We start from the raw sequence: 11,090 nt of genomic DNA on the forward strand, positions 1-11,090 counted from the left end.
CAACAGGGGGACCATCCCGGGCTGTGCCCTTCTCTCGTTCGGACAGCCAGTGATAACTGTATCTGACGTGATGACACAATTCCATAGCTCACAGGCCCTGGAACAGGGACTGCTTGTTGGCCACCCTGCCTGAGAGACCATTTAAAAATAATTAGAAGATGTAACTGTTTATATGGTGTATGATGCTTTGATCAAGGTTTTTAATTAACCTACCTTGCTTTCAGCTACTGCAAGTTCATTTCACCCTCACTGACAACATCATACAGGGATTGACTATAACCCAGTGGAGAGCGTGAGCCACAGGGCCCAGCTGCGGAGCTCCTTTAACCCCTTGGCCACCAGTGCTCCTGACAAGGTCCCTAAGGGACGTGGGGCTGCTCTGAGGGGCGAGGTGCCTGGGAGCAGGGGCAGCAGCAGGCTGTGCCAGATGCTGGCCAGGCACCGCCGCAGAGCCGGGCAGTGCATCCATCAGCACTGCTGCCACGCCAAGGCCGGCCATGCATCAACCAGTCAACTGGGAAGCAGCACGGGGGCATGGCCAGGACACGTCTCAATGCTGCTGCCTTGGAAGGGAAGTGTCAGGCTGGAATTAGTCACCCGAGTCCCTACAGTCAGAGAGACACAGGTCCTTCGCAAGGGTAATTTGCTCCATCAATCTGTGTGGAGACATTGAACCACTCACACAATGTTAAGTCAGTGGGGAGGGAGGTATAAATGTCACCTGACATTAATGCTGCTGCCTCTGCATGGCAAGGGAAGCTGCTCTGCATCAGCTCAGGGCAGATCTGCAGTGGCAGCGAGCTGGGGAAGGTGGAAGACAACCACAAGTCATGATGGTCCTGCCAAGAGCTGTCAGAAGGACCAGGGCAGGGAAGGAATTAAAGCTCTCCTGTCTTCCAGAGTCCTATTCCTCTACTAAAGGTGCCATCAGAATGAACTTGTGCTCACACTGCTGAATGTGGGTATCTCCACTGGGCTGCCACGCTGAGCTGTGCCCGCCCAGGCTGCTCACACGGCGTGCATTGCTGCATGCCACCAAGCAGCACCACCATGCCCCTGACCAGGAGATCGCCTGACCCACGGCTCATCTCCCCACAGAAATTGCCCTAAAGGCACTGACTGGTAGAGGCAGCAGCACTGTGTCTCCTGGTGCTTCCACCCAAGGTCACAACATGAACTTGATATTGAACAAGAGCCTAAAACAATTTTTGGCAAGTGAAGAGACTTACAGCGTGCTGTGCCAAGAGCTTTCCAAGAGGCATTGGAGCAGGCTGTGCTAATAAACCCTGTAGAGAGCCATTGCATGGGGAAATGCTGAATCATTGCAGCATCCTCTGAACAGCCACTGGGCCTGGATAAATCCATTCTCTGCAACTTCTTTAAGAAGTGTTTCTTAGGAAACTGTTTTTAAACAAAATTGACATTTCTATTTCATACCCTTATCTTAAGGAAAGGCTAATTAAGCCCAAGCTCTTGGAATAGAAAGACTTTCTGAGTCTGTTTCCAAAACTGTCATAAAAATTTGCATTTTCATGATGTTGTTTTCTTAAAAAAACCCTCTTCTACACCCTGGTCCCACTGCCCTGAGATATTCCTGCAGACAAGTGCCTTTGTCTGCTTTTTTTTCCCGAGAGCTAGATTTGCCAGAGAAACCCCAGATGGGACTGAGACTCCTGCCCCACTGTATTTTCATAAAACCTGAGCCACATCTTAGTAACAGGAATTCTAAAGAAAGTAGAATGCTGGTGATGGGAAAGCACCTCAACTCCTTATTGAGGAATGGAAAAAAGACAATAGCAAAAGATGCAAAGAAAGAAAAAATTAAGTTGTTTATAGCAGGAACTTTCCTTAAAAACTTGAATACCTGCGGAAAATGTGACAATGAAATAAGAAAAAGATTTATTGAGTCTCAAAGACTCCAGTTAAAATTAAATGTGGTGAGAAAAGTGGCTTTCCACTTTTAATTGTCTTTACCACAGTAACTGTGTGTCAGTCTCTTCTAAAAGCCCATTAATTCTGTAATTTAGTGCTAGCAAGAGCTGGGAGACAGTCAGAACCATCACCGTTCTTTCTTTTCTTAATTCATTGACTAAATGTCATCAGGCATCAATACTAGGGGGGCTTTCTCCTTCAAGGCTTTAAATACTAAAAATTTAAAACTTTTAATAGTTTACTGAATAAAAAAGTACTGGCACATCAGTTAACAGAAGGGGTGCTATGACATTGTATGTTGGTGTCTTAATTGTGGCTAAAAATAACCTGACAGGTCCAAAGAGCTGTTGAATGAACAATTTTCTAGGCAAGAGAGGGAATTAGCTTGTTTAACTGCTGCAGCTAGATGCAATGTGTGTGTTTAGCCATAGTTTTAGAGTTTATTCTGAAACTAGCTAGAGCTGGTAATAGAGCTATTAAGGCAGAGACAGCCTGGTAGGTGGATTTCTTGACATTTGAGATTGTATAACAAGCTAACTGGCAAAAAACCCCATTACCTCAGAGCCAGCAGCAAAACAGTGTCCATATTTGAGCTTTTAAAAATCAGGAGGAAAGGTACTCAAAGAAATAAATAAATCAAGGCATGGGCCAAGGGGAACAAGGGGACGTGCAGGGGCACCAGCATCCCCCACGGGCACTGGGGAGCTGCTGGCACCCACAGCTGTTTCTGAATGGTCAGTTATCACAAATAAATCACTGGGGGCCCCTGGGTCACCTCTGTGGCTGAAGCAGCAGCAGAACTGAAGAGTCACCTTGAGCAAGGGCTGCCACTGGAAATGAGAGCTTCTGTGTGCTTATGGAGGAATGCTGAGGGTGGACCCCAATCTCACTCATCCATTCCAGCTCTTTGTGCATTATTTCATGTAAACCAGGATGCAATTTCCCTGCATCCCTCCTGCAATCCATAGGTAGAAGCCTATAGGAATGTTTTTCATTATTTGCTGTCTGTTTCCATTTCCCAGGCCTGCAGACAACCACAAGAGGTTTTGTAACTGGCAAAATCTGAGATTTAGGTAACTCTTTTTCTTATCTGAATGCATTTCATACAGTGCCTCAGCCTGATTCACAACTAAACTTCCTTTCTCGTAACAATTTTCAGTGTAATTGAAGTGCAATTTCGTACTCAGCTGTTGTCAGGGCGCTGCAGCCGTGGGCAGGACGGTGCCTCCTCCTGCTGAGCGGGACACAGGGCACAGGGCATGCCAGGGCTGGGCACAGACGCTGCTCCACCACTGCACTGTGGCACACACACCCTGGCTGCCACCCTGGGTCACTTTGTCCTCCAGTGCCAGGTAAGCAAGCACACTATGTTAGCCTGGCTGGCAATTTATTCCCTACTGAATCTAATAGAAAAGAATAAAAAGCCCTTAGATTCAAGGTTTCAGAGTTCAGGACTGATTTTTTGCATATACTTTGTTCCTCACTTTAGAACCATCGGGGTTTTTTTATCCCAGGAACATAAACAACTGAATTTTAAACCAGACTCAGCAACTAACGTGACATTGTGAAGGACACACCAGCACTTATCATCTCTCCAGATGAGTTGGTAAGTATTTATAGAAACATTTCCTCCTTGGCACAGCTTTAACTAAGCAATGTATCTAATTTCCTCTGGAGAAATGTGTTGGAGAAATCAGTTAGATAAGTCTCATCATAAATAGTAATAAATAACTACTCTGGCACAGTTGCTTATTTAGTGAAGTTATTTGAATATCAATGGCTTTACAGGTACACTCGCAGGGTAAAAATCCATGACAGTAAACCCCCAAAACTAAATCCAGGATTCTATGGTCTGAATTACCAGGCAAGATGCGGACGAGGTTACTGGAGATAACAATGTATGGAATAACCCAAACCTCCCCTCACACATCAGAGACTGCATGGAGAGTCTGAGGTCACCCAGAGCAGGCAGCCAGGCTGAGGGGCACCGGGGCACAGGTGCTGCTGCACGGCTGCCCAGGAGGCAGCAGGGACTGCAGGGCTGTGACCCAGCTGCAGGGACAGCGGGACAGGAGGGACCAGCCCTGCAGTGCTGGCCCTGCTGGTACTCCCTGGGCTCCCTGCTGTCAGGGTCCCCATCCCCATGGCGAGATGGAACTCCATGGAACTCCCTGTCCTCTGCACACAGCAGTGATGCCTTGGGTTGCTTTGACGTTAGCAGCAGGAGACATCACAGCAGTGCTGAGATGCTTATTATCCCCTTGGGTTCTTTCCTTTTATTCGTCATGGGTTTCAGCCTGTTGTATAATATACATTTTTCAAGTTAAGCATCAAAACAATGAATACAAATGAGCGAGGAAGTGTTCGCTTGCTGAAGGAGGAGAATTACTAAGAGCAACACTGTGCAGTATTATAATGCATTTCCACTACTACACCATTTGTATTAATGTATTAGAGACATCTACAAAGACAAATTGCAGCTTAGTTCAAAGGGAAGAACACTCAAATGTCTGTAAAACGCTGTAGGCTGCTCTCAGAGATGCTCTCCCTGAAACAACATTTGGATTTCAGATCTCTCCTGGCATCAAGGACAATATGCTCCCACTCCCTCTCCCCAGCCACACTGGCCTGTGGCAGCACGTGGGTGCCCACGGGCCCTAGGAGGGGATGGCCACAGTCCCCAGTGTCCCCAGTGTCCCCAGTGTCCCCAGTGTCCCCAGCCCGGGGCAGTGCCTGGCTCCAGCCCTCGCTGCGCTGCATGCTCGGACACCGTGGGCAGATCTGACAGCACTGGCTCATCCGAGTGAAGACTTTCTTGCTAAATATAAAGTAGCTTCAAAAACTGCGGGAAGATCTCCCTGGAACCTCCTCTCCCCTTCAGCATTTGGAAGTTCTGAATTTCCCAGCGAGAATGGACAAACAGCCCCTCAGACCGTGGGACACAGGACTCCCCTCCGTTCCACAGTCCTGCAGTGGCTCAGGAGCAAATGCATCGTTTTGGAAGTGCCATTTCTCACCAGCACCAGGGACCCTGCAGATAAAGAGCATAAACCCAGGCTGGGAACACAGAGGTCACTCAGTGCAATGAGATCTCTGGGTAGGATGAATCAGATGAGCCATTTTCAGGACATTAAGATTGTTTACAAATTCAGTCAATTTTTATTTTGTTTTGAATGAATTTGTGTACGTATTTTCTTTTGCCCTCTGCAAGCACAGTCATCCTTTCTGATCTCCTTCCATCTCTCCCTGGCATATGGTATTTTCATCTTGCTAACAGGATTACATTTACTCTGCCAGGCTATAGCAGGCACCCAGTTTCGTTCAGACTTCCAATGCTTCTCTACCGCTATTAGCAAATGTCAGCCCTGGAGCAGGGAGGTGGGAGAGAAGGAAAGAGTGAAATAAGAGAGGGGGGTGGGGGTCATTGAAAGAAAAGGAGGAATGGTGTTAATAGCAGCTGTTGGGAGCACAGAGTTGCTGGTGAGCTCCTGGGGCTGGAGCCCTGGCACACGGTGGAGTGAGGGGCAGAGAGAGGGGACCCTGTGCCACAGCCCTGTTCCATCCTGCTGGGCCCTCATGGCTGGGCTGGGGCTGAGCATCACCCACAGCAGCCTGGGGAGAGCAGGGGGATCCAGGGGGCCAGGTCAGTGCTGCACATCCTGACACCACGCTGGCTGCAAGCCACCAACCAAAGAAACTGTTTATTCTTCCTGGCTATCTCATGTTCATCAAAAAGCAGAAATGTTATTCCTTAGGTATCATCTCCCTCAGTGTTTGTGCCAGCTAAAAGGGACAAGTTCAGCCAATCTACAGGTGCACGCGTCCAGGTTCTGTTTGCTGTGTGCCACGTCTCCTCCTCAGCTGGCATCACCCCTCACTGCAGGTACCACTGTGGCCACCTGGAGATGCATCTCCTTTACATGCCCATCCCTTCCCTGTACATCTTGCAAGAAGAATTAATTAGTTCAGATGATAAAGCACCGTGGGGAAGGAGAATCAAGGTTAATAACATATATTAATAAAATATCAGCAAGGAAAAATGACTAGCTGTGTCCCAGCTAAGCCATCTCCGTGACCATAATCTGTCCCTGTCTTTGAAAGTGGTTATATCTCAATAGATCAGGAGGGAAAAATAATGGAGATGAAATAACACTGCAAGGTTTCAGCTCCACATGAATGCTCTGCTTGCTGCTCCAATGGCAACAACCTGATGTGCCAAGGAGCAAACTGGGTGGCTGGCAGCACCCCGAGAGTTGTTCCCAATTTTTCCTCTGAGGGAGATTCCAGCCTGGTGCACCACCACACACAAATGAGGGACAAGGACAAGGACCAGGTCCAGCCCTGGGCACAGTGATGTGCACACCAGCCCGCAGTTCTAGGTTTAGGTTTGCAGAGTGGAAATAGTCAGCTGCCAGAGAGCTGTGGTTGTCATGCTGCCTCAAAACATCACCCAGATTCTCTTTTTAGCTTGTTTAAATACATCACTTTATCATTCCCAGTAAGTTTCCCATTAAGTGTTCCCATCAGCAGAGAAGCCATGGAATCACACCATTTATCTGAGGTTTCACCACCGCCCCAACTAATTACCTGTCCCCAAGTCATGAAGCAGCCAGAGAAGTAAGACAGGCACCTTCTGTAACAGGCAGGTGAGGAAAAACATTTTATCTTCACTGCTGCCTCTCACTCTTGCCCGGGAGAAGAGCTGAAGGGCAGGAACACCACCACCACCACAACAGGAAATGCAAAGCCTGTGGAGAGGCGTCTGCAAACAGCATTTGCCCATTAAATTGCACCATCAGAGGGGAAACTGAAATTCATCTCACCAAAATAAGAGGAAAGCCTCAATCCAGAACTTCCTTTCTAGAGCCAGACTTCCAGCAGCTGGTAGGGGCAGGGTTTGGATGCACTGCCAGCCTAAGGGGATTGATTTGGACATTATAGGAACAGCAGCTCCTCCCCACTGCAAGCAAAGCAGGAACCTGCTCTGCTCTCTAGCTGCTATTGATTTATAACACTTCAGAAACCTCTCACTATATAGTCTTTTAATGCTGAGCTGTGAAATGAAAAGACATTTTCACACCATTAAAGGGAGGTTAATGTAAGATGAAAAAGAGAGTATTTGCATTTAATGAGTGAATTTGAAGAGCTCGGCTGGATTTCTTGCAAGCTGTCCCTGGAAAGCTGATTCCTGTATGGAGAAAAGTTTCTTCCTAAAAACAAGTGTGTTCCTCCCCTCTCCAATCCCAAAGCAAAGGACACTTTTAAAGTTTCATATGGTCTGGTTTCAGAATAAGAACTAATAGCTCCAAGAAGTCAGAGGGTGGGAAAGCACGAGGAACCTGGCAAGGAAATGACACACATGTGGCTGCTCATGAGGCTTGTATGTTTCTTTTCCCAGTTTTCCATTTCTCTCAATTCCAGGTGCTGCAGCACAGCACCAATACATTGACTTTATGCATAATTGAGTAACAGCAGATATTTCCATTCCTCCAGGAATGCTCCTGGAGGCAAGCTGTGTCGGGGACAGATGAGCCCAGCTGGCTCTCCGGGCCCTGCAGCCACAGCCACAGCCCCAGCGAGCACAGGAGGGTCCTGGTGCCCCCAGCCCAGCCCTGGCAGCTGCTCCATCCCCCGACACACACACTTGGCTCCAGCCACCAACGGCTCCTGAGCAGCGTGCAACAGCTGCGAGCGCAGATCCCCGCACTGATCTGTGCTCCCATTCGTATCTTTCGATATCTGGAAGCAGAGAATTTCAGCGAAAAAGGGCTTTCCACTAAGATGACCATAAATCTCAATGTGTTTACAACAGAAGACTGACCAGAAGAGTTTATTAAATCTCTGAGGGATTTGATGTATATCAAACGGTTACATAAAGTCAATACTTTGGAAAGAACTAGACAATAAATACCCTACAAGAGGCAATATTTCTATCACAGAGAAAGCAATCACATAAAGATTAGGAGACCAATTTCAATACTGAATGTCAGTCTGCTGTAAGAAGACATTTATTGTTTTTCTGAGTTATCACAGAAGAGCGAGATAAGCCATAACAATATTCTGAGCCCAGCTAATCATGCTATCAAACTCAGAAATACTCTTTCACCTTTTAAAAATCACTTTTCTACTTCGCAAATAAAAGGAACAACTTCTTGAAGGTGCAAGGGGAGAGAGGGAAGGAGATTTATCATGGCAGGTGGTGAAAAATCTGGAACTGCTGCCCCTCAGCCATGAACACAATTCAAGGTTCCTCTGTGGATGCAGCCCACCCCAGGGACCCAGGTTCTGCTCCAGTTGCTACAACTGGTTCAAGGACCAAAGCATCACCTGGCACAAAGCTAGCCACAGCGGAGGGTTTGGGAACTCTTTTTAATGGATGAAATATGAAGACCTATGACAAAATATCAACATTCAGCATGCAAAAATGCCACTTGTTTAAATTCTCCAAAACAATCCCTACAAAGAAATTTTCCTTTAACCGTTCAGATTAAAAGAAAGGAAAATCTCAACCAGTTTCATTTTAGCAGAAGCCAAAGAACAGATGTCACTGGGGAACAGTATTAACCCATTGATATTTCAAGGGCAACTGCTTGTTTCACTGCCATTGAGGTCCTGCCTCCCCAGGCAGCGTTCTCCTCCTGCCCCAAAGCAGCTCCTGCACCGCAGCGCTGCGCTCGGGGGGATGCTGAGCATTGCAGCTTTGAGCTGCAGCCCTGCCCACTGAGGGCACACCCCACTGGCAGCAGTGCAGGTGCACTGTCCTGCCTCCCAGCACTCTGGCAAGGATGTCACACCAAGGACTAGAGGTACTGGGATACCCTGGGAGCATGGGTTACTCAAGCCATAGAAGCTAACCTGGAAACTGCCAGTAGCTCCAACCATGCTGGTGGGATGAGTTTGACAGTTTGGCTTTGTCTGGCTGAACCAAAAATTTCAAATTTGAATACCAGAACAGGAGCTTAAGAAGGAATGTAATTTCTGCACAGCACGTTTCCTCCGCCAGTGGGGAGCACAGCGAGCACACCAAGATAAACCCTCTGCAGCAGAGATTAGCTGACAGCCTAAGTGAGCACAGCTATTAATAATGACCCGGTCCAGAAGGGAATCATCAATTATCCTTATCATCCTCAGCTTGTACTTCTGGAAAGATGAATCCAGCAGATTGGTGTGTACAGGGAAGAAAGGAAATGACACGGAGCTGTTGCACATTGTTATCGAGAACTGAAACGCAGTGAGATGGAGGTAATTATCAGCAATTTCAACACAACCGTACCAGATGCATCAATGCTGTAACACTGAGCATCAGTGGGTAGGAGGTACAGGAGGTACCACACACGATTTTTTTTCCAAATCAACCTTTTTATCTTTTACAGGATCCACACGGCAGTGCTCAGAGGCCTGAAAATTCATTTGAAAAGAGCAGGAAGTTAATTCTGCAGAGGTTATTCCTTCACTAAGCCCTGCACTCTTCCCTTGCCCCAGCAAGAATAGTGAGTGGCTTTCGGAGAAGTTACTCTCGCAGTCTAATCAAGCCTGTTCTCTCTAATTGAAGTTAATCACAGGAAAGAGGTTAGAGAGGATGGTCCTGGTGAGCGATGCCCATTCAAGGGGTCCAGTGATGTCACCTGGCACAAGCACTGAGGGGTCTGGCACTGGTTTTATTTCACCTGTTTACCTAAAGAACTGCTCTGATCTGTTTCTAATAGAACAGTAATCTGCACTCTTCTGGGGCTGGAGAAGCTGGGTTTCTGAGGGAATTTGACAGCATCTTGACTAGTTTATGGCAGAAAAGAAAAGGCACTTAAGGGGATTTTGTTTGTCACTTGAAAATTAGCCTAGAGGAAAAAGAATCTTCAATTCAAATTTAATTAAAAACTGATGAACCAAATGCCTTGTAGTGGTTCTGTGAAGTCCCATTCTTACAAGAACATGGCCCTAATAAGAAGAAAATAAACACAACAGATTTAAAGCAAAAACCCAAACACAAATAGGCCAAACTGTAATTCAGTGGCACCAGACCGTTGCCAGAACAGAAATTGTCCCACTGCACTAAACAGGGGCTTTAAGGAAACTGCTGAGCTGCTTCTGTACTATTGGCAACATCCCATTAAACTTAATGTCATTATTTCATCCATCTCTTTTGGTCAAGACCTCCTGCCCCCGCGGGGAGGGGACGTGTCCCTGAGGTGCACATATCCCTCTGCACTGTCACACAGCTCTGAGCCGGGGTAATTGCACACAGCCAAGGTCAGCTTTGTTCCCTAAAACATTAGAGCATGTTCATAAACAGCTAATAAACCCACAGATGAGTGATGACTTGGCACAGGAGGAGGAGAGGTCAGTGGTGCTCAGCTGCTCCAGCCTGCTCGAGAAAGGGAAAGCAGCAAGTCCCCAGGGTGGTTTTGGGGATGTCACTGGTGTTACTGGAGCTGCTCTGGGAAGGGTTGAGCAGGGCACCACACTCATGACCTGTGCACTCACACAGCCCTTAGAGGCATGCATGTGGACGTGACCCACAGCAGCAAATCTCTGAGGCCAGAGTGTATGGCTTCACTTTACCAGCTGGACCAATTTAATTAACTATGGGAACATTAATTATTGGCTACTGCTATTTTTATTTTAGAAAAACCAACTGGCATTTCACCAGGTCAATATAATGCAAAATAGCCACTAACCCCAGCCTGAGCTCAGGCCCCAGATACTTTAGATTGATAGTAATTTCTCTGCAGCTCTTACTGGCAAAAAACAATTTTTAAAATGGTCCTGAATACCAGACCAGCCAGACAAATGAAATTTCCTCAGATACTTAAGACCTCCTGTTTATCACCCTCTGTAGCATGCGATATACATGGTTGTACATTTTCTGTCACCAGTGATTTATGAACAAAACACATTGTTCAAATAAGCTTAATACATAAAGACCGGAAGCATTCTGTGCCATGGTCTAGAGGCAGCAATTGCCTGCCCTACCTCTGGGCCTCCTGCTCCATTCTGAAAGACTTGAGGGGCTGCAGGAGGCCAGCAGCCAGCAGCCACCTGTGCCACATTGCTGGGACAGGGCTGCTCAGGACAGGGAGGAATTTCAGCCCACTCTGCCTGTGGGGCTGCCAGGAGGTCATGTCTCTGTCACAAATGCAGGCAAAACACTACCCTGACTC

At 47.2% G+C, this 11,090-nt stretch overlaps 1 long non-coding RNA gene across 1 annotated transcript; it reads left to right on the forward strand.

Annotated features, from left to right (window-relative positions):
* The first annotated feature begins 3,452 nt into the window (after nucleotides 1-3,452).
* On the forward strand, nucleotides 3,453-9,384 carry LOC131091597 (uncharacterized). Its single transcript, XR_009115408.1, has 3 exons — nucleotides 3,453-3,538; nucleotides 9,064-9,174; nucleotides 9,306-9,384. It is a non-coding gene; the product is annotated as an uncharacterized LOC131091597 (long non-coding RNA).
* Nucleotides 9,385-11,090: the final 1,706 nt, after the last annotated feature.

This window comes from Melospiza georgiana, chromosome 19, assembly GCF_028018845.1.
Source record: "Melospiza georgiana isolate bMelGeo1 chromosome 19, bMelGeo1.pri, whole genome shotgun sequence".
In the NCBI taxonomy this organism is placed as follows: domain Eukaryota; kingdom Metazoa; phylum Chordata; class Aves; order Passeriformes; family Passerellidae; genus Melospiza; species Melospiza georgiana.